Here is a 21,343-nt window from a genome sequence, read left to right on the forward strand (position 1 = left end):
TTTCATATCACTGAACACTATTAGCCAAGCAAGACAGTGGCCTAATGGACCTTCAACAGCTCATTTGTTTGAAGCAATTATTTGGAGGCTACCCCTATTTGAAGTTAAGAATTGCCTTCACCAAATAGAGGTGCATTGGTTGTGTATAGGGGAAAAGGCATCTGTGAGAGAAGGCCAGAGGGAAAAAAAGTCTTTAACCACAATAACAACAAAAAGGAGGAAAATTATTGCTCAGAGGTTTCAACAAACACTCAATCTAACATGGTATTACGTGTGAAAGTAGGACTTCTTTGGAAGTTGGTGACTAGTTATTAAAATCGGTTTTCCTTGACAAACAAGCATATAGGTTATTTAGCATTAAAATATATCTCAATAATGTGTCTCTAATATCAATAATATAACAGGTAATAGCCAAAAAAATCCAACTGTGCAGTCTCACTGATAAGTGAGTGCCAAATAAAATACCAGAAGCCCCGCCTGTAAATGTAATAATTCTTTCAGAATGTAGTGCTTTACACATGTTCTGCTGCATCATTGCATTCTACCTCCTGTAGTGAGAAAACACAGTCATTTCAGAGTGAGATTTCATGTTGATCACAAGTGAAAATAGAAAAAGAAATTTTTTTGAAAATATTAAATAAAATTGTGATGTTGAAAATACATACAAATTTAAGTATCTATTCAGACCACAGAGTCAGCAATGATATAGCACCCCTGGAGCGCAGAGTGTTAAGGGCCTTGCTCAAGGGCCCAAGAGTGGCAGCTTGGCAATAGTGGGCCTTGCACCCCCAACCATCTGATCAGTAACCCAGAGCCTTAACCACTGAGCTACCACTTTAAAAAAAACACATTTTAATATGCTTTAATGGTTTAGCGCATATACTATCACAGTGGAACTGGAGCTCTTCAACTGTGCAGTTGACAGTACTGCAAAATATATATCAGATTTTATATATCCATCCATATAAGAAAAAATGTTTGCTTGGGTACATTTCCAGTAATTTCTTTTGTGACAAATCTAAATAGAGTTTGGCACTGGCCAGTTTCATTGAGCCTGTACCCACTGTTGCCTCAGATTGGCTGATAATAGAGAAATCTGTGGTCTTCTTCTGCTCACTGCAAAGTTTGGCATGTTCTGAGATGCATTCTGTGATGATTTTATGCTTAGCACAGTTGTAAAAAGTTGTTATTTTCGTTACTTTCTAACTCTTGTTAGCTCAAAACTGCATCTTTAAAAAATCCCAGGAAATCAGTAATTTCTGAAATACTCAAACTAACCTATCTTTGACTGTGTCACTGTCAATGTCAATGAGATTCTTTTTTTTACTTATTCTGATGTATGAAAAGAGCATTCAATCAAGGATTTGAGCTGTGTCTGCAAACTTTTATGCACTGTCCTGCTGCCACACAAATTGGAAATTGGATAATCGCATGAATGGCAGGTATATAGGTATACCTTTTAATATGGCCAGTAATGGAATATATATATATTATACATAGGTTAAAATTGGCCATTATATATCTATGCTGTCACTCATGATATAGGAAAATAAAGCTGATCTAAGTTACCAGTTTAGTGCCAGTTTCAGGGCTTTCTAAGAGAGCTGGGAGAATTTATTTAACTCCATGGCAGACTGTAGTGAATCCTAGTTTAATGAAAACTCTCTTTATTATGAGTCACTCTCTCATGTCTCATACACAAAATCATAGAAAGGATAAGTAAAATGCACAAGTATAAGAAAGCAAGTCGTTTCTCTGTAAATGTATTATTAGGAAAGGCAGAATGTGAGCCTTACTTCAGGTATATATGTTACAACTGAACAATTTTCCCTCGGCATGCCATCCGTTATGCGTCTACTATCACGACTTGAACAAGAACCAAAGGATTTTGGTCCTGGATGCACCTGCATATGCTTTTGCTATGCACCTTCAGGTCAATGGCTCCGTTTCAAACAGAGTATTGCAAGCAGTTCTGATTAATTTAAAACATATCCGATTTAAACTTTTCACAAATGTGTACCTAGGCTGATTAGTCCTATGTTCTGGCAGATAAAATATGACTGTTGTGACAAGCATCACAAGCCTTGCACATATACTCAGTGGGTCCTTGTCACATGTTCAATATTTCACAGAGTGTGTTGTTTATGAGGCACTCACAGCAGCTTTTGACTTGTTTTCCGAGTCGGTCTTTCACTGATCACAGACGTCTTTTTTCCCCTCACTGATGACTTGAGTGCTTTTGAGAATATCACTTATCTGAGCCATAAGAGTGTTGAGGCAGAGAGAACATCAAAATGGCTGCCGTAAATGACAGCCCTAAAGTGAAACGATTAGCGAGGTCTTTTATGGTTACACCTTTTTTTTGTCAAGTGTATGGTTTTTAATGATAACAATATCTCGCATTTTACATGGAAAGAAAAAGTTTCTTCATCCTCTACTGCATTGCTTTATGAAAAGCTGTGTTGTTAAAAAATGGTTACATTTTTCTCACTATTCTTCTGTCTATTTTTCCTCATATCTGGGTCAGACAATGAAAGAATGATGTTATAACATGGCTTGGCAGTTCCAGTAATGCAGTCAATTGTGTAAGTCCTACTCCTATTTCAAAATCGTTTATCTAAGCTGCATCAAAATGGGAATCTGCTCCCAGTTTTCTTTACGAGCGCTTCACTTTTTAGATCTGCCTCCATTTTCAATGCATTGTGCGTTCTGAGATGCTTTCCTACTCATTATAATTGTAAAGAGTGGTTGTTAGAACTATCATTGCGTTCCTGTCAACTCAAACCAGTCTGGCCATTTTCTTTCAACCTCTCTTATCAGTAATGTGTTTCCACTATCAGACCTGCTGCTCTCTGGAGGTTTCCCATCAGGCTATCTCATACCAACAACCATGCCAGAGTTACAGTCAACAAAATAAAAATGTTTAATATTTGAGGTGAACATTAACCAATGCACCTGTATGCTTTTATACACTGACCAGGCATAATTTTATGGCCACCAATTAGGTATACCTTCATGAACACATGCCTAATATTGTGCTGGTCCCCCTTTTGCTGCAAAAACAGCCTAAACCTGTTGGTCATTAACAGCATTAACTTCTTCAGCAATTTAAACTACAGGCGGTCTTGTGTTGGATCGGACCACACGTGCCAGCCTTTGTTCCCCACGGCATCAATGAGCCTCGGCCATCCATGATTCCATCACGAGTTCACCCCTGTTGCTTCTTTGGACCATGTTTAATAGATACTAACCACTGCAGCCTGGGAACACCTCAAAAGAGTTGTAATTTAGGAGATGCTTTGACCCAGACGTTTGGCCATCACAATTTGACCCTTGTTAAACTTGTTAAAATCCTTACACATCAAATTTTAGGACAAAATGTTCACTTGCTGCCTAATATATCCCACCCACTAACAGGTGCCATGATGAAGAGATAATCAGTGTTATCATAATGTTATAATGTAATAATGTTATGGGTGGTCGGTGTACATTGTGCTGTTGTTAGATGGTTGGCTAGTTGGATAATTGTATAAATGGCAGGTATTCATAATGAAATTGTTGGTATGTGTAAATATAGCCGGTTCAGAATATTGAATCGACACCTCATTGCTTTTCAACTTTTCAATACCACCACCTAAGCCCTTGTTACCGAGGAGTATGTGAACAACACAAAGCTTCACAACGAAAAATAATGGGTCGTGTGTCGACTTTGTTCTAATACATCCTAGAAATCTCAGTACACTGTTTCTTACTTTGGCACATTGTTGCTCCTACCTTCCTAAGCGAACTTACAATACTGATGTTTTCCGACACAAAAGGTGCAGAGCTTTAGAATGAAAATCAGAGTGATTTTGAAGCTGCCCAAAATAAGTGGGGGTATACAATACCCTTTTTGCACATTTCATGAAAATGTGCTTCCTATCTTCATGTTTAAGTTTGGTTACCGTGGAGATAGCAGCTGATTTGTCGCAACTGAGGGTACAATAGGGTGTGATGTGAGAAGCGGGTGCCTGGTGTCCCTGGTCCTCTGAGAGCACAATCTGATGTGATCATCACAGGAGAGTTAGCTAACTATTCCACTGGGACATAACAAGCAAAGTGAGCAGCCAATTAAAACATGAATGAAGAAACTCTGTCGCTTCTACACAAAATAGGGATGGGTAGGATGATGGTGGGGGGCATGAAGGCAGAGGTGAGATGTAAGGATTCACATTTTGAATGTGTATCAGTTCTCTTTTTCCTCGCTGTGTTTTCTTCACTTTTATTTCATTTCCGTCTCTAGTGGCTCTGAAGCGTTAAGGAGCATGAACTTCACACTTGATTTGCAGTTTTGCACAGGAATGCAAAAGGTTATGACATGAGACACCAAAAATGATTAACAAGTCACTTCAGTTCACTTTGTTCATAATGTTTATTCATTCAATTATCTATTTTCTGCCCTCCGCCTGACTGGTTGGTAAGAGTTCACAATGTGTGAGTCTTGCTTGTCCCTTCTTCAAGGCTTCTTAAAGACATGAGGGCATTGGATAACAAGCAAGTCACCTTCACATGGCTAGTTCTCATTATAAGCTGACATGCCTCCTTGCTCTTTTTTTCACAGAGCTGATGCCAACATGCTAATGAGGAACCAAAAACCAGAGTTGAATTTGTTTTTTTTTTACATACTATGTATTCTTGATGGATGACGATATTAAATGGATAGTTTACTACATTGTTATGCATACAACATCATAAATCCAGTCTGCAACCAACACAGTGCTACTACCTAAATTTCTAAAGCAAAGTGATTTTTTCAGGACGGTTCTTGTCAAAGTAACATTCACATGAATGACAGGATCTAAGGTTTCCCAGCAGAACACTGTCCAAAGCATCACACTGCCTCTGTAGGCTTACCTTTCTTCCCAAAGAGCATCCCAGTGCCATTTCTACCCCAGGTAAGCAATACACACCCAGCCATCCACATGATACAAAAGAAAACATGATTCATCAGACCAGAGCAGTTTCTTTCAGTACTCTATTGCTACACAGTCCAATGCAGGAAGCTGTGATGTGCTGTGTATTTTGACATCATTCATAGTCAGCATTAACATTATTACATTTATAGCTCTTCTGTGGGATCAGACCAATCAGGCTAGCCCTTGCCTCCCATACATGTTTTTCCTTAGACAATATACATACTGTTAGTCCCCAACTTACCATTGAGATGTGTTCCTATGACCCCATCAATGAAAATATCATAAGTTGGGACATGGCATAGAATACCCAGGAGTCTTAAAGAATGGTGATCAGTATAGGGTAGTATACTGTAATTTGTTAATAATTTAACACATAACACGTAATTTACTAAAACAAAGCAATTTACAGTACCGTTATGTATAAACTATACAGTATATATATATATATATATATATATATATATATATATATATATATATATATATATATATATATATATATGTGGTAGCAGGCACGTGGATGAGTCAGCGGTAAGAAGCACACCTGTAACTGATGAGACTAATCAGTGCGCTCAGTTTCAGTGTCCAGTGATGCCAATTAAATAAGAGAGACAAGAAGACATGAAATTGGGCTAAGAAACACCAAAGAAAATATGCCCTTTAAAACTAAAAATTTTAACATAAATTCTAATATTTATCCCATTAAATGTTATTCATTTGTTTCCAACAGTTTATTCTCTTCATTTCGTAGCGTTTCTCTTCCAGTACGTGTATTTATTTATTTTTAAGTTTTTATTCCAATCAGATTTCAGCCTCTATTTGCTGCCATGTCAATCTAATCTGCCCAGGGCCTTCAAAGTCAGTACTGCTAGCCTTTTTACCTTAGAGAATATCAGCAATGGGTCTGTTTCTTTAACCAATCAGATTTCAAATTTGCCCCACAGAGCCAGCTAGCCCAGAATAGCGTCAGCATTTTTCTGTCCTCTGATTGGTTAGTCAGAGCAAAACCGTTACAACCAAGTTCGACTAGCAAAACACATCTGTAGCAATCTGCACACATTTATACATCTGAGTTAGCCTTTTTAATGGCAACAATGGCTGACAGAGGAAGAGAAATTGATTTGGTCTTGGATATACCTAAAAATACATTTTCAAGAAAAGCTAGACACCGTGAGGAGAGGTCGGCCAACCCTGAAGCTAGCTAGCTTGTCTCACCCTGGGAAATGGTTTGTTCACCACTTCCAGACCAGTGCCTATGAGTAGTACCACTGGATTACAGCCTCTGAGGAGCGGTGCAAATTATGAGTCTGCATCTCTGGTGAGTAGATGGTGTTTTATTACAATTTTTATGTTTTTGTCATGTTATTAGACAAATATTGATTCTGAACTGCTCCAGATGATGTAGGAGGCACAGTTGTGGTGGTAGTGTAGAGGTTTAGAGTCTTAACTGGGTTTCTTGCTTTAGTAAAAATGGTATTCACTCTCCTTACGTGAAATGCCTTTTACTCATACTCTTTACAGTAATACCATGCGTTGTTATATTGCGTTTTTGTATAGTATTGATGGTTTCTATAATCACGACGTGACAGTGGTGGTATTAAGAGGTGGATTAAGTCGGGTAAGTCCCCACTGAAGGCCCAGGTACCAAATGCACGGCCTGCCACTGATCTGTATGAATATATGCAATAGACCCCTTTATATATATTTATTTATTTTTTTATTTTTTTATTTTTTTACGCAAATGTTATTGATTTCAACAACTTAGGACAACAGTTTAGGAAATGACAGTTGCTCAAGCTTGTGTGCAGTAGACTCTAATTGGCAGTTGTCTTCAGCACTGACCCTTCTTTTATAATAGAATGTTGCTCTCTAAGGATCTATTTGGAAGCAGCAGTACCATTTGAATCAGTTAGCACAGCCCAGCATCTTGGCAAGAGCTTTTAAAGCTTATCAAGGATGCTGTCATAGGAAACTGCAAGTAAATTTTTAAAAACACTTCAGCTTTAAAAATCTCATAATGCGGTCTTACCTTGACGGCTTTCAATAAGGTAGTGAATAAACCCTTTTCTTCACTTTTATTTCGTGACATCCTCAACATTAATGAACCTATGCTTCTGAGATTGTGTCGTTTTTTTACAATTTTCAGTGATTATAAAGGCTAATAGTGTTCATTCACTGCTAAGTGCTTCATGTATTTGCTTCATGTAGCATGACCTTCTGAGATCCAAGTGCTCCTAAATGCATGTTTTGTCAACTTTTGTCAACCTTAGCCCTTTCGTTTTATTCATGGTCAAAGTCAAGCTCTCTGTTCACACATTTTTGTCACTCCGTTCCCAGCCTAACTGTAATGAAGCCAGGGTGTCATGTCTGTACCTTTGTGTAAAGCACCTCACAATTCATGCATGTATGAGTCAATTATTAAACAGTGAGAATGAGAATAGGCTGAAGGTTAATAGTATTAATGAGAGAGGAGGCAGCGAGTTGGTTGCTCTAGTCACAGCAGAGCAAGAAGACGTAGATGGGAGAAGAACACTTAATGTCATTAATCTTTTTACTTTCTTCAAGCAACAGCCTTAAATTATTATATATATAAAGCATTATATAAAAACCTTAATTTAAAATATATATAAAGCAACATATGATTAGGATTGCACTGCATCATTTAAAGCGGACATAACACATCCAGTTTCGGCTAATCTCAGGTTAATCTGGAGTACCTATAGAGTAGTATTGCATCCTTAATAACTCAAAAGAGTCTTACATTTTTATCAGATTTATTAAAAAAAGATACAAGTTTACACTTCTTTTTTGAAAACAGCTAAGCTCCTGAAAGAGTGACATGGGTGGAGCTAAAGAATTGAGAGTATGCAGTTCTTTTGTGTAGTGACCGTCTGCAAGCTGTGACATTGTTATATAAAAAAACGAAACAAAAACTTTATAGTCTTAAATGAACCAAAACTAACAATCAGACCCAGCCATACATATTTTCTCCAGAATGGGAGTCTGAATCAAGAATAAAGGCAGCAACAATGACTACAGCAGGAGGTGTCTATATGGTAAGTACTTAACAAGGTTCTCCTTCCATCACATCCAAAAAAAACACAATTATTAGAGGAATATTAGAATTATACATTCTTCTCCTGGACAATGCTGACAACAACTTAGCTATAGCCAAATAAAGCACTCTTCCGAGAGAAATACCCATACAAGGAATTCCGACATTGACATCATGATGGGCCAAACATGATAACATTTCCAAAACTCCCCCCGACTCCCCCCCCCCCCCCCACGGGTACAGGTGGTACACAGGTGGTACGTGACATACATGATTAGCATACAATACAAGATATACAAGCCTTATAAGTGGCGAGACCTTGTGACCAATATGTTGCTGATACGTATATACCAGCAAGCAAGGGATCTGGGGTCCTCTACCACCAGGCCATGGACCGGTAACGGGCCATAAATTATTTTGTGCCAAGCAAAAATAAAAACTGTAAAATAAAATTAATTAATTAATTAATTAAGTTTCATTTTATTCCCATTTATTGACTTTCACGTTTTTTTATTTATTTATTTATTTTATTATCATTCCTATGCCAATATCCACCTATGCCAATTTCTCGCAATTGTCAGTTTTTTTTCTATGCATCCATAAATTAAGCTCCCACTGATGCTGCATTATGGTGAGTTGAGTTACATTTTTATTACACAGGTAGTCCTCTACTTACGATGGAGATACGTTATGACGACCCCGTCGTAAGTCAAAAATATCGTAAGTCGAAGATGGTACTATGACTGTGACAGTCTTTCCTGCTTCATGCTGATTTATAATTTCAATTTTCTGCTCTAAACTGATGGCTTTCCTTTTTTTTTTCACTACAAGCAGGAGACTTGGGTGCTTGGAAGAGATGCTTTTATCACTAAGATTGCTGTTTGAAACCGTTTGAAACAGAAAAAATACACATTGAGACATCTTTACTCCATCGACCTCTAGCGAGAGTGGGGTATCTCACAGGGCAAGAGATACGCTTATCCGATCTACACGTCCAACGTATCGTACAAAATCGATGATGCCTGTGCTTGTTGCGTGAAATTTTTTATATTTTTACAATTTTGTCGTATCGATATCGTCATCATAAGATCGAAAAATCGTTAGTCGAACCATCGTAACTCAGGGAACATCTATAAATGTAATAATTTAATTATTATTTAAATAATATAATTTGTATAATAGTAATATATAATGCACGATATTTCACGGGAAACCCCCATTCCAAATATACTGTCTATACTATGTTATACTATGAAACTGGTCCGTGATTCAAAAAAGGTTGAGGACTGCTGCACTAGAGAGTTTAAAAGTTAATCATAATTGTTTGGCAGAGGACACAGCATTCTTGGGGGGACTTCCCTCTCATTAAATGCATTAAGGAATCTGGTTACTGTATTTAAATAAATAAATAAATAAATAAATAAATAAATAAATAAATAAATAAATAAATAAATAAATAAATAAGAAACAAGTCTGAAACAAGAATTTGGAAGATTCCTTAGACTGCTTCTCTCCCTGTGCGAAATATACACATGGTCAGATGTGCAGATATGGGTTTTGAGTTTCAGCACAAAGCACTTTATGATGGTGGATGTCTGCTTGACAGGGTGGTAGTAATTCATATAGGAGATGACAGGTGTCTTGTGAACAGGAATGATGGTGTTTTCTCTTGAAAGGGATGGCTGACAGTCATGGGGTGGTATTCACCTCTATTCAGGCCACAGTCTTATGGCAACTACTCTGCAGCCATATAGTGTGAATAGCTCAGCAACTCGATTTTCTCAGTTCCTAAGCGTTCACTGAGTCTCCAATATTGTCAACCCTGTTTAATATTCTCAGAGATGATTAGTATAGTGTAGCAACTTGAATTAAAACAGTGCTGACAAACGGCGAAAAGGAGTCCAAGAGGAAATCAAATTCATCTGCTTTCATGCACAGCAGATCCCTAAACCTACTTTATCATCCATTTATGTGTAGGAGGTTAAGGGCAAAATGTAAGCACAATAATAATGCTTCTATATTAAATTACTTGCCATGCCTATAAGGATGTAAGGAACACCAACAATAAAAACAAACATACCATAATTTCTAATGGTGCACAGTAGAACAGAAAACCCTCATTCGCAAAACAATATGCGACATTTTTTTCTTATTTGTCCTTTTTCTTGTTTCCATACAAAATAACAAAGTCACATGATATACCATTTCATTTTGTGAGAGAAATTGGGGGATTAGGTGCTTTGGCAAAGATCTCTTCAGGATAAAATTGTGTAATATGTGAGCCTTTCAAGTGAGCACTCAAATAATGTCCACCAATGCAAGTGATTAAAGTTGTGCGGTGTGAGCGAGGCCATAGTTCTCAGAGTTTGAAAGTCATGTAGTGTGAACTTGGCTTAACTGGCTGATGCGTTCGCGGAGGACATGCCCTTGGATGCCATTGTGTCCTGGTGCCTTGCATGGGATTTAGTCACAATTGGCGCCAGACAGAATTGTGCAGCTGTTCACATTTAGTCATGAAGCTGGGTGGGTATTATGCACCTCAAAATAAGCACAATACGTGTTATGTTACATACATGCATCACTATTTTTCCACTCGTTGAGATCTGATATTCAGGGCAGACTAGTCTGTATGCATTTGAGGTCTGACCTTGTTAACTAGGCTCCACCTTGTCCCTGTTGTCTCTTTCGGCTAGTCTGATTGCTTTCTATAAGTTATATTTGGCTTTATTGTAGGCCACCAAATTGTAGATAAAAGTTTAAATTTGTTTGTAATAAGATTCAGATTGCAGTGTGATATCTGAGACTCCCAGACTTACCCTTTTCTTTTTGTTTGGAGAAGTTTAAAGATCTGTTCTGACAATATATTGTAAATCCTGATTCTTGCCAATGGTATGCCATGCAACAAATGCATCCAGTCAATTCTCTGTGAATGCAAAAACACAGCAGATCTGCTCTCTGACTTCATCAGTTTCATTGTCCAGTGTTTTACAGAAAATTTGCAGAAAACTGCCCATTTGTTTGCATCCCCTTTTGACCTGATTACTTAACTGGGGTGCATTTGGTATTCCAGTGAACTAAGTATTTAATTATGAACAAATGTCAGTTAGAGCATGTTATTTATACCGATTTAAAGACAATAGACATAGTCCAATTGGCACAATTCTACAGTACAATGCTTATTCCTCTACTATGAATGGCAGCGAAGGGTCTGCATGCCAGACAATAACAACGTTTGGAAAGTCTCCAATTGCTGAGTCGTCCTGTTTTAGACATTTTAGAAGAATTGCACTTGATCAGTTAAGTGAGATGGGTGTTCACGTAACTGAAACCTTGGATTATTCGCCAACAAAATTTAAACCTGCTTTGAACACACCAGAAACACCAGCAGTCATTTAAGTGGCAATTTTACAACTCGTAGGTTTGTTAAACTCACATATAGTTTAACATAGAGGTCACTCTCTAGGAGGTGTATAAGGACCAGTTATTGATGTTGGGTGTTGTAGTGTTCTCAGGAGAATCATATGAGGATGTTGTCAAGTAAACTTTGATAAAAGCTTTCAAAGCAATGCACTCACAGAGAGGGCAATGGCCAATCCGAAGGACATAACTAGAAACTCATTGTGCTCAGAGCCATTGCCCTATCTGGCTGAGATTACACACACTGAGTTTTGTCAAGATATAGGTATCACATATAATACTTATTGTGGTGCGGGTGTCACTAATGGCAATGGAGTAAAGGCTTTTAGGTTCCCATAATCATTTCAAGGTCATCCTTTTTTGTCCAAAAAGAGGAAACCTGCAACTGGTGGTTAAGTGGAATTGCAGATGTATTTGCACAAACTGCACAAGATTCAGATAGTGAAAATGGCTAAATCAGACTATATAGAAGTGATGTTGCTTTGAGGCATTTTATGGGACAAGCCAAAGATAATGTTAGGATAACGCAGAGGTTTAAACTTTGCAAAAAAAAACTGGTTAAGTCTTCTGAGTAAGGGGCAGGGATCTGAAGCTTCTTATCTATTTCAGAGTTTTTTTACTTAGGTTGCTCTACAAGGCAAGGACATGCAGGTACTTACATTTTGTTTGCCATGCCATCAATTCTAGGAGATAAAGTGAATGTGAACAGAAAGCCAGGTGATGCCCAGTACTATGTGATTGTGAGGGGACATAGTAATGAGGCAGTGAATGTATTCACTATGTGGAAGCCATGTGCACATGATTAGCAGGATGGTGATTGCATTACACTTTCTTTTCCCAGTGGGTTTCCATCAAGTGCATGAATGGTAGCAGGCAAAGACTTTTGTTAAAACTTGGATTCAGAGCGAGGATCCTTGTGCATGGTTACTTTATTGTGACATTCATAATAACTTGTGCTGGTTTTACAAAAGGTTTTTTCAACAAGTTTGGAGCTAGCATTTTATTGAGCCAAATAAATGCCAATAAATCTTCTCTGGGCCTTTTTGTACTGCCAGGCATATTATAGACACTGACTTCAGATTCCAGTTTTTTATGGTGAACTTGATACTAGTTGAAAGCAATACCCAGAAATTTTTATTTGGGTATTTTGGGCTGTTACGAAGCAAGCAGGGTAAAATAGAAGGCTTCTCTTTCCTATCATATGTTGTACACAAAATGTTTCGCTAATTGGATGTGGATTTTGACAGGGAATTTACTGGATGGCTGCTCATTTTGCACTGACAGTTCTGTCTGAATTCGCAAATGATTATTGATTGGTATTCAGATGAGCACTGAGGTGGAAAGAAATGCACCTTGCAAGATATGGCTTCGTACATGAAATAGATAGTCATCAAAAGAGAAAATACACTGCAGATATGACATTTCCAAAACCTCTCATTTTACAGCAAATATTTTTGGCATGTTCGCTACCCTGTATTTATATACATAACAGGATTTAAAACAAATGATTGAGTTACAAATATAAAAGCAAAACATTACTGCCAAAATGAGCAAGATTTATGGTTGAATTGTAAAATTGGCCTTTCGGAAATGTCATTGTATTTACAGCGTATGGCTATTTAGTCTTAGATCAAGGACCTTTTATGTGGCACATAAGCAGTGGGTTCTACTGCAAGCACAGTTCAATTTTACTGTCAACTGATGCTCCGCACTGCAATCAGGGATTGTCTGTGAGAGATTAAAAGATATTTTCCTCTTCAGGCGAAGTAAATTGGTTTTGGATTAAGGCTGATTGATTGCCATGGAGTTAGGTATACAGCAGTGTGTTCGAAATGCTCAGTTCTGAGTGCACAAGTAATTTCAGCCGAACTACTCAAGGAAAGCATGCTGGATAGAATCGATTGATATTTTGTAGCAGTTGCCAGTATCACATTGCATTGCTTAAGGTTATCATTAAAGACTGGAAGTGATCATATTCAAGGTTCATCTTCTTGATGGTTTTAAACATCCCTCCCTCTCTCTCTCTCTTTCTCTCTCTCTCTCTCTCTCTCTCTCTCTCTCTCTCTCTCTCTTTCTGTGTGTGTGTGTGTGTGTGCGTGTGTGTGTGTTGCATCATATCCAAAGGATAACTTCATGATAGGTCTATTATGATTGCACGATAGGTCTATTGTGATGGATGATTTATTGGAGACATATGAGTAACAGTAAGCTCTAAAACCTTTCAACGGAGAGCTTCATGTCAATTTGTTAGATGTTTCAGTTGTTTAAAATTTCACTGGATCAGTCTTTGACTCGCTAATACTACAAATCTCTGAGTTTTAAACATTTCTAAGACTAAAATTATAAAATAATTCTGTTACTGTGGTTTTTTGAATCATGTGAAACACCTACATTTCACCTGTGCACATTCTGACATTTTCTGACAAGGTCATGCAATAAGTACCATCATCACACAGAAATCGCTGAGCCAGTGCATGTTCTGAATGACAAGAAACCCTGGTGATTATTCAAGGTTAATTAAAGAAAATATTTCCACCCTTGCTATTGGTGGTATGAAACACCTAAATAACAAATACCAACCATGTCATGAGGAACGGGAGCCGGCATAGCACTGTACTGAAAGGTTCTCAGAGATGATCACTACACTTGAACCTTTGGGAGCCCTTGTTAACCTTGTAGAATCTGGAGCATGATCAAGGTCTCAGTAGGAGCCTGGATTCCAGCTCATCTATAGGTAAAGGGCAGGACATACACCAGCAGGCTGTCCAGCTCATTCAGGAAGAGCTACACTCAGCTATGTGTTGAATTAACGATCATGAACTTCTTTTTAATCTAGGCTACCTTCTCTGGGGTAGACACTCCCAACAAGTGCACACAAAATCAACCTCAAACCATTCAAATAATTCATATAGAGCTATAATTTGGTATGAATGGAATAGCATGTGGCAACCACTGAGAACCTGGCAAGAAACAGACAATATGCCTTCTGTATGCCTGTAACACCACCCTGCCCTTCAGCCTGTAAAGCAGGACTCTGAGGTGATTATAGCTCTAATCTTTGGGCTTCTATCACAGAGACAAGGACACATTTGTGTCTGTGTTTTTTGGGGTCCACTCACAGGATGATCACCCACCTCTGCCCACAGTCCTAGCAGAAATTCATGGAGATCATTGATGCGGCTACCATCAAGCCCTAGCATTCTCTACAGACAACGATATTGCAAATAGCAGCCTGAGGTAATGGAGTGGCTAGGATTCTCATTCCGATGAACTGTGTGACCTGTTTTGGTGTAAGGAAGCTGTTCTCTGAATTCACTCTAAATCCAAGCACAATAATGAAAGTGAGGAGTGTGGATGTGTTCCAGATGGCCTGCTTCTTGGTGGAGCCACAGAGGACTTAGTCATCCAAATACAGCAGTATCCTGATGCCAGTAGCCATCAGGGGATAAAGGGCTGCCTAAATACAATCTGAAAATACTTGTGGTGCTAGAGAGTGACCAGAAGAAAGATTATTAATCTAAATGTTTCCTTTTGTAAGGTAAGAATCTCAAGAATCATCTGTATTCTGGAGCAAAGGAAACATGAACAAGAAAGATGTGCTATTTCCATTAGTCCCACCTAGCTGTAACATTCACAACCACATGCCCATTTAGAGGTGTTCCAAGATAATATTTTTTATGGTGGGGTAAATATGGAAGATGAATTGTATTTGGATCGTCCAGTTAGCCATTGTGATTTCAAAACCTGCAACCTCCAACCTATGGTTTCTTGGTGTGTAGAGCAGTTATAAGCTAAATTAGCAAAAGGCCACTCCATATCCATGCCGTAGTGTCCCACTGCTTGGAGAGAGGTGTTAATCAGCTCCCTTACAGAGAGGTCAAAATCATAACATTAGAAGAACTGCTCCAATGCTCACAGGAGAACAGGTAATGGATTGCCAGTGCATGCACCACACAACGCAACATCTGGGCTTAGTGCATCATCTGGGCAAAAAGCAGGGACGTGAGAGTTACATACAGTGTCCTTGATCATTTTAATGCTGAGGTAGTGAGCACATAAACGGTGCACATGTTCGCTTCGAAGCTAGACGATAAATCTTATAGCAGGGTTAGTTGTGGGTTTCATATCAAGTGACCATTTCAAATTACAGCAGGTTTCTAAACAAGCATCATACATGAGCTGAGAATGTTTGAAGGAGAGTGCTGACTGCTTGTTTTTATACCTTTGCAATCTTGCTGTTCTTTTAGCCTGACCTTCTCTGAGGTCGAGATAATGATTTACTAAGAATTAAAGATTTTCAGTTGACAAGGCTACCAAAAATCCTTACTGATCATGAACAAGAGCAAAATTACAGAAGCTATGATTAGCCTATACTGTTCAGAGACATAGTCTTAATGCTAGCATAATTTAACAAGGGTTTGTTCACTGCTGAGTCAAATCCCTTATGTAGGTCACTGATAGAAGCAGAAGTGATGCGTTGAACCTAATCAGTCTCAGAGTGGGTAATCGTACTTTTTAAAGACACATATTTTATGCTTGTGTCAATTTAAACAGCATATGGGACACATATGTTCCTGGTTGGTATTTTATATTAACAGTGCAGGTTAATAAGTTTAGATAGTCTTATGTAAACATGTGAAATATTGCAAGGTTATATTACAATGAAAGTGATGCTTAATGCGATATTGACAATATATTTAGTTTTGTATAGTCTATGGAACATTGTGACCATCTTTTTTTGATACCATGCAAGTTTTCTTGAAACTTTTCCCTTTCCTGGTTTGTTTGCCCACTTGTCAAGGGAATATTCAAACGCCCATTTCTTTACTTCCTTATTCTATTAAGATTTCTTCACAAGTGAACTAACCTTTACATGTTCTGAACAAATAAATTGCCAATTGAATTAAGTAACCTCCATCAATTCCTCCTAGTGTAACAGCAGGACCCAATTTTCTCTGTCTCTGGATATTCTTTAAATCCAAAGGGCTCCCTTTAGGCCCATTACTAAAGGTGATCCTTTAGACTTTGTCAAAGACAGTCTTAGTAACTCACAGTAGTCGCCTTTCTGCCAAAAGCTAAATTTGGTCAGTGGGGTGGAGAGAGAGAGAGATAGAGAGAGAGAGAGAACCTAATCGTGAGAGAAGGATGGCATTAAAAGATACGCATCCCTTGCCCCTACTTGAGGGTCACCTACCTGAAGCAATTATCAAATGGCCCTCTGAGGAGAGGAGAGGCTGGTCATTAGAGCAAAGTCACTCTTGTACCAATGTGTTTCCTGTGAGGAGAGAAAAGCCAGGAAGAGCAAATAGTGTGTGTGTAGCGTGTGTGTTAGGGGTAAAGTTCATTTGCGGAAGCCTTCGTTTGCAGATATTAATAAGTACAACATATGTTATGATTGGAAAATGGGCCAGGCTCCTGTGGGGGGTTTTTTAATGCCAGTGAGCCTCAGCAGAGGGCCTCAGTCAGCAAGAGAGGGATATAAATCAACACAATAAAACAACACATGGCATCACACCTGGATACTAACACCCTGAGTCTCTTGGCAAGTGGAATAGCATGCATGCACCTCACACTTTTCACTGCTCTCTTTCTGCATTGGCACTTTTAAGCTTCAATTTAACAAATACTACATAAAAAAATATCTACAGCAGTGGTCATTTGGTGATTAGCACTTAAAGAAATATGTAGCGGAGCCAGTCAAATAATGACTCCAGTTTTCTAAACATGAAGTGTGCCTTCTGTATAAGTGCCTTTTTTTTAAGTTTGTCCAATCACATGCTAGCTAAAGGCATTAGCTCTGATTTATTTATTTATTTACATAATCAGATTAGTCTGATTAGTGATGCGACAGCTTTACTTGTTGAAGTACAATTGGAATTGTGCTTCATGTTAGGCAGCATTACACCACTCTAGGTTGCCTATTTGACCACCGTAATTTCTTATAATAGCGTGCCTGCTCACATTTTATTTCTTACTTGTGAATGAAACTGAGATAGGTCTATTTTTCAGAGAAGGAAAAAAAAGGTTTTACATCAATTCTAAATATTCAAAAGAAACCATGTTAACATGATTAGCTATAGCAAAAAAAAACAACAACAACAAAAAAACAACAGGACAAACACTCTCAAATCTCAACACTGTTATCTTAAAGAAATCAAGCCATGCCTGGTGTCTTGGGAAAGTCATGGGAATAGTTTTTTCTGTATTTCCTAATGTTCCAGCAGCATTGGTAAGATTTTCTCTCGTGACTCTCACATCGTATGTGCTTTTGTGAATGTGTAATATCTGTAGTTTTGAAGTTTTTTCATCCTACAGTTAATATTTTATTTATGTTTATTAATGAAATTCAGCAATCACCCTTAGGCTTCCATCCTAAATGTCTTTCCGGAAACCTGAATCAAATTCTGGTCCATAATACGTACACGTATGTGATGTGCTATGAATACAGGAGTATTCCTTTAATAGGTCCATTTTACTGTGTAAATGTTGAATGCTTTAAACTTGGATGTAATTAAAATCAATTTGTGTTGCTGTTCTTCAGTCTCACCGTTTTTACATTCTCCAAACAGATGTTAAGATGTAGGGTTTGCTGTTTTTTAAATGTTGACTGCTTGCAGTCAGATATGTTGTGTGTGTGTCAGATTTGAAATGCAATGCAAAATGCAAAAGTGCACAAACCTGTGCTCCAGAAAAAAAAAAAAAAAACCTGCCTAGTTATGATTGGCATCAAGTGCATCTGCAGTGCTTCTATGTGACGAAGCCGTCTCGCCTTTTAAGTGAAAAAAGTGTAACATTGCAATTCCCTTAAGTGCTTCAGGTTTTAGCATGCTGCTAATTAGACGGGTAATGCGAGAGGCTCTGATTGGCATTTTAAACGCTCCGCCATCACTTCACACAGTTCACACCACCCGCCTCTCTTTTTGCATCCACCCTCAAAGTTGCCATCAGAGGAATCATTAAAAGATGAAATGACATTACAAAAAAAGACCCTCCCCTGACAGAAGTTATCATTACCACCTTTAATCAAAAGTAAAACTCTCTCTCTCTGCTATTTTTTTTTTTTGCTCTCCTTCCTCTTGGCCTCCTTTTATCCCCTTCTGCCTTTTTTTGAAGGCCTACATCTCACGCATCATGCTTTGCGCTTTCCCAGGGTTTTTCAGACGGGGAGAAAGCGAGGGAGCGAAAGAGAAAAAGAGAGTGGGAGAGAAGGAAAAAAAATATAAACGAGAGATGGCGGGAGACAGGGAGAAAAAGAAGACTAAGCTCTGTCAATTGGAGTGAGAGCACTACTAAGTTTGGCTTCACTACAAAGGTTAGCAGATCTGACTGTCAATACTGTCAGAGGAATGGAGTCTTTGGGAGGGGAGGCGAAGGGAGGAGGAGGAGGAGGAGGGAGGGAGGATACATGGAGGTGAGGAGGAGGTAGTGGTGGTGGTGGTGGTGGTGGTGGTGGTGATGATGAGTGGGGGAGGAAGGCAGGAGGGTTTGCTTTGAGAGAAAGAGATACTTTGATATTTCGGAATGTTAGAAGGGTGAATACGGAGAGCTGGAGGTTGGGGATCTAATTACCGGGCCATAATTGGGGGCTGGGGAATAGGCCGCCGTCCTCTCAACTCGCTGCAGATCAATTATGTTAAGAGAACATCTGTAAGTAGAGCTTAATGAGGTCCATTAGAGCAACATGCGCTGCCTCTCCCTAACCGGGCTTGTCAGCTCCTTGGATGAGCCGGAGAGCGCTGCTAACTGGGGACCTGCTGGAGGTGCTTAAATAGGAGAGGAGGGGAGGGAGCGAGGGAAGAAAGAAGGGAGAGAAAGGAAGCGCTCAGGTCGGTATTGCCTTGCCTTGCCTTGCGTTGCTGCCAACGGAAGATACGAACCTTTTCTCGCATGGAGGAGGACGAAGGGGGGCTTTGAGATCCAGGGCGATCCATAGAGCGAGCCGGGGGGTGAAGGAGTTTGATCGTCACACGCACGCGGCAACTTTCCCTCGGTACGGTACGCTTTTCTAAAGGGCGCGCGGACGCACTGTGTATATATGTGTATAATGTGCTTATATATATATATATATATATATATATATATATATATATATATATATATATATATATATATATATATATATATATATATACTGTATATGTATCTCTCTGGATGCAAAATGGGGGAATAGTGTTGAAAGATGTTGAAATGCTACTCGTGTGATTTTTAATATATATATATTTCCTAGACGTGCAAAACGATGCAAGTGCGCAACTGCGTCTCGTGTTCGATGCAGCGCGAAGCTTTCAGGATCGGGGGATTCCGTGGAAATGCATGCGACTGAAAGGAGGCTTGTGTTCCGAAACATTTTCTGCTTACTCCGGAAATGCCTCTGCTCACTCTTCCGAGAAAAACAAAAAAGAAAAAAAAATTTGTGGCATTTGCTTTCAGCAGGGATCCTCACACTTTGCGTCCTTTAGCATGGAGTGTTGTCGAGGGTTTGGATGGAGTGATAACATCCTCCTACCGGCTGTGTATTCGGTGTTGTACGGGGGAAGAGAGAGAGAGAGAGAGAGAGAGAGCGAGAGAGAGAGAGAGAGAGAGAGAGAGAGAGAGAGAGAGAGAGAGCGTCATTTCAGGCTGGGAAAACTGGTGTTTTCTTCATTTAATGCACTGATTTTCTGCCCGATCTAACAAACACTCTCTCTAACTCATCACTCCCAATAATTCACATATCTTTGTTGAGTAATTGCCGTGATAACACGCTATATAAAGTGAAGGCAGGGGGGGTGGGGGGGGGGATTGTTGGAAAAAAAGGGAAGAAGAGTTTGGAGCCCCCCACAGCTCTCCCCCCCACTCTCTTTTTCTCCTTTACACACAAATGGCATGATTACGCAGATAGCTCTGCTCTGAAATAATTCAATCCATGACAAAAACCTAATTACTGGCAGGTCATATACCCTGTCAGCTTTAATGCATCTCATCAGTCATAATGGTGGTGAGGAGCATTTTTATGACCCATCTCATTACCGCTGCATTTTAGGCACAGTGATTGGCAAGAGGCCGCAATGCTAACAATCGAATACACCGAGTCTGACACCAGCTCTCCCACTTCTTTTCTTTTCGCATTTCTCCCTGCTCTCTTATTGAGGGATTTCACACTGAGAATGAGAAAAGTTTTAGCCCATTGTCAACAGCAAAAAAAAAAAAAAGGGCTAATTGTATGTGTGCGTGTGTGTGTGTGTGTGTGTGTGTGTGTGTGTGTACACTATAAAGGGAGGGGGCAGGAGACCTTATGCATCATTCTCCTTGGCAACCTGGGCATCAATAGGCGTTAATTAGGGTGTGCAGGTGTAACCAATGGCTGAGGAATAAGTAGAGTTACTTTGCACAGGGGACCGGAGGAGAGCTATAGGGCCTTTACACAACAACACAGGCTCTCCACATGATGGGAAAAAACTGTAATTACTGCAGTAGTGTATATTCTAGAAGTGAGAAATGAGTATAAAGACACTGACCCTAACATTTGCTGCAATGCTATTATGCAAACGGCTACACTACACACGTTCACAATCTGACCTCCAAGGCCAGTGTAGGTGGAGCTGAAATGCTTTAGTCTAGTTTAAGTGGTTAGGTATGTGTGGTTTCCTGATACACTCTTTCTCACTGATGCACTGAGATGCAAGAATGTTTTGCATAGTTACAACAAAACGTTGCTTTTCAACAGTACCCCCAGACCCTCAGAAAGAATGGTACCTTTCTCCGTCCCATCAACAGCACACTGTTAATACCTTTTGTATAAATCGTTCGCCTAAAAATGCAAACATAGTGTACATTTAAAAATAATTGAAGCATAAGGACCACCATGAAAGCTTGAAATGATAAATAAAGCCACATTAGAACAACATTTCCAAGTAAAAGACACATAAGACAGTAT

The 21,343-nt window shown here is 39.0% G+C and overlaps 2 protein-coding genes across 2 annotated transcripts in view; both read left to right on the forward strand.

Annotated features, from left to right (window-relative positions):
* The window catches only part of tmem178bb (transmembrane protein 178Bb), a 485,881-nt gene that overhangs the window by 333,407 nt on the left and 131,131 nt on the right, over nt 1-21,343 (forward strand). The window lies entirely within an intron of this gene.
* The window catches only part of lmo3 (LIM domain only 3), a 38,079-nt gene continuing 35,430 nt past the window's right edge, over nt 18,695-21,343 (forward strand). Inside the window, exon 1 of the mRNA XM_083528175.1 lies at nt 18,695-19,417. The gene's annotated coding sequence lies outside the window, so the exon portion shown is untranslated. The remainder of the gene's footprint in view (nt 19,418-21,343) is intronic.

The sequence above is a fragment of the Silurus aristotelis genome (genome assembly GCF_946808225.1).
Source record: "Silurus aristotelis genome assembly, chromosome: 24".
NCBI lineage: Eukaryota > Metazoa > Chordata > Actinopteri > Siluriformes > Siluridae > Silurus > Silurus aristotelis.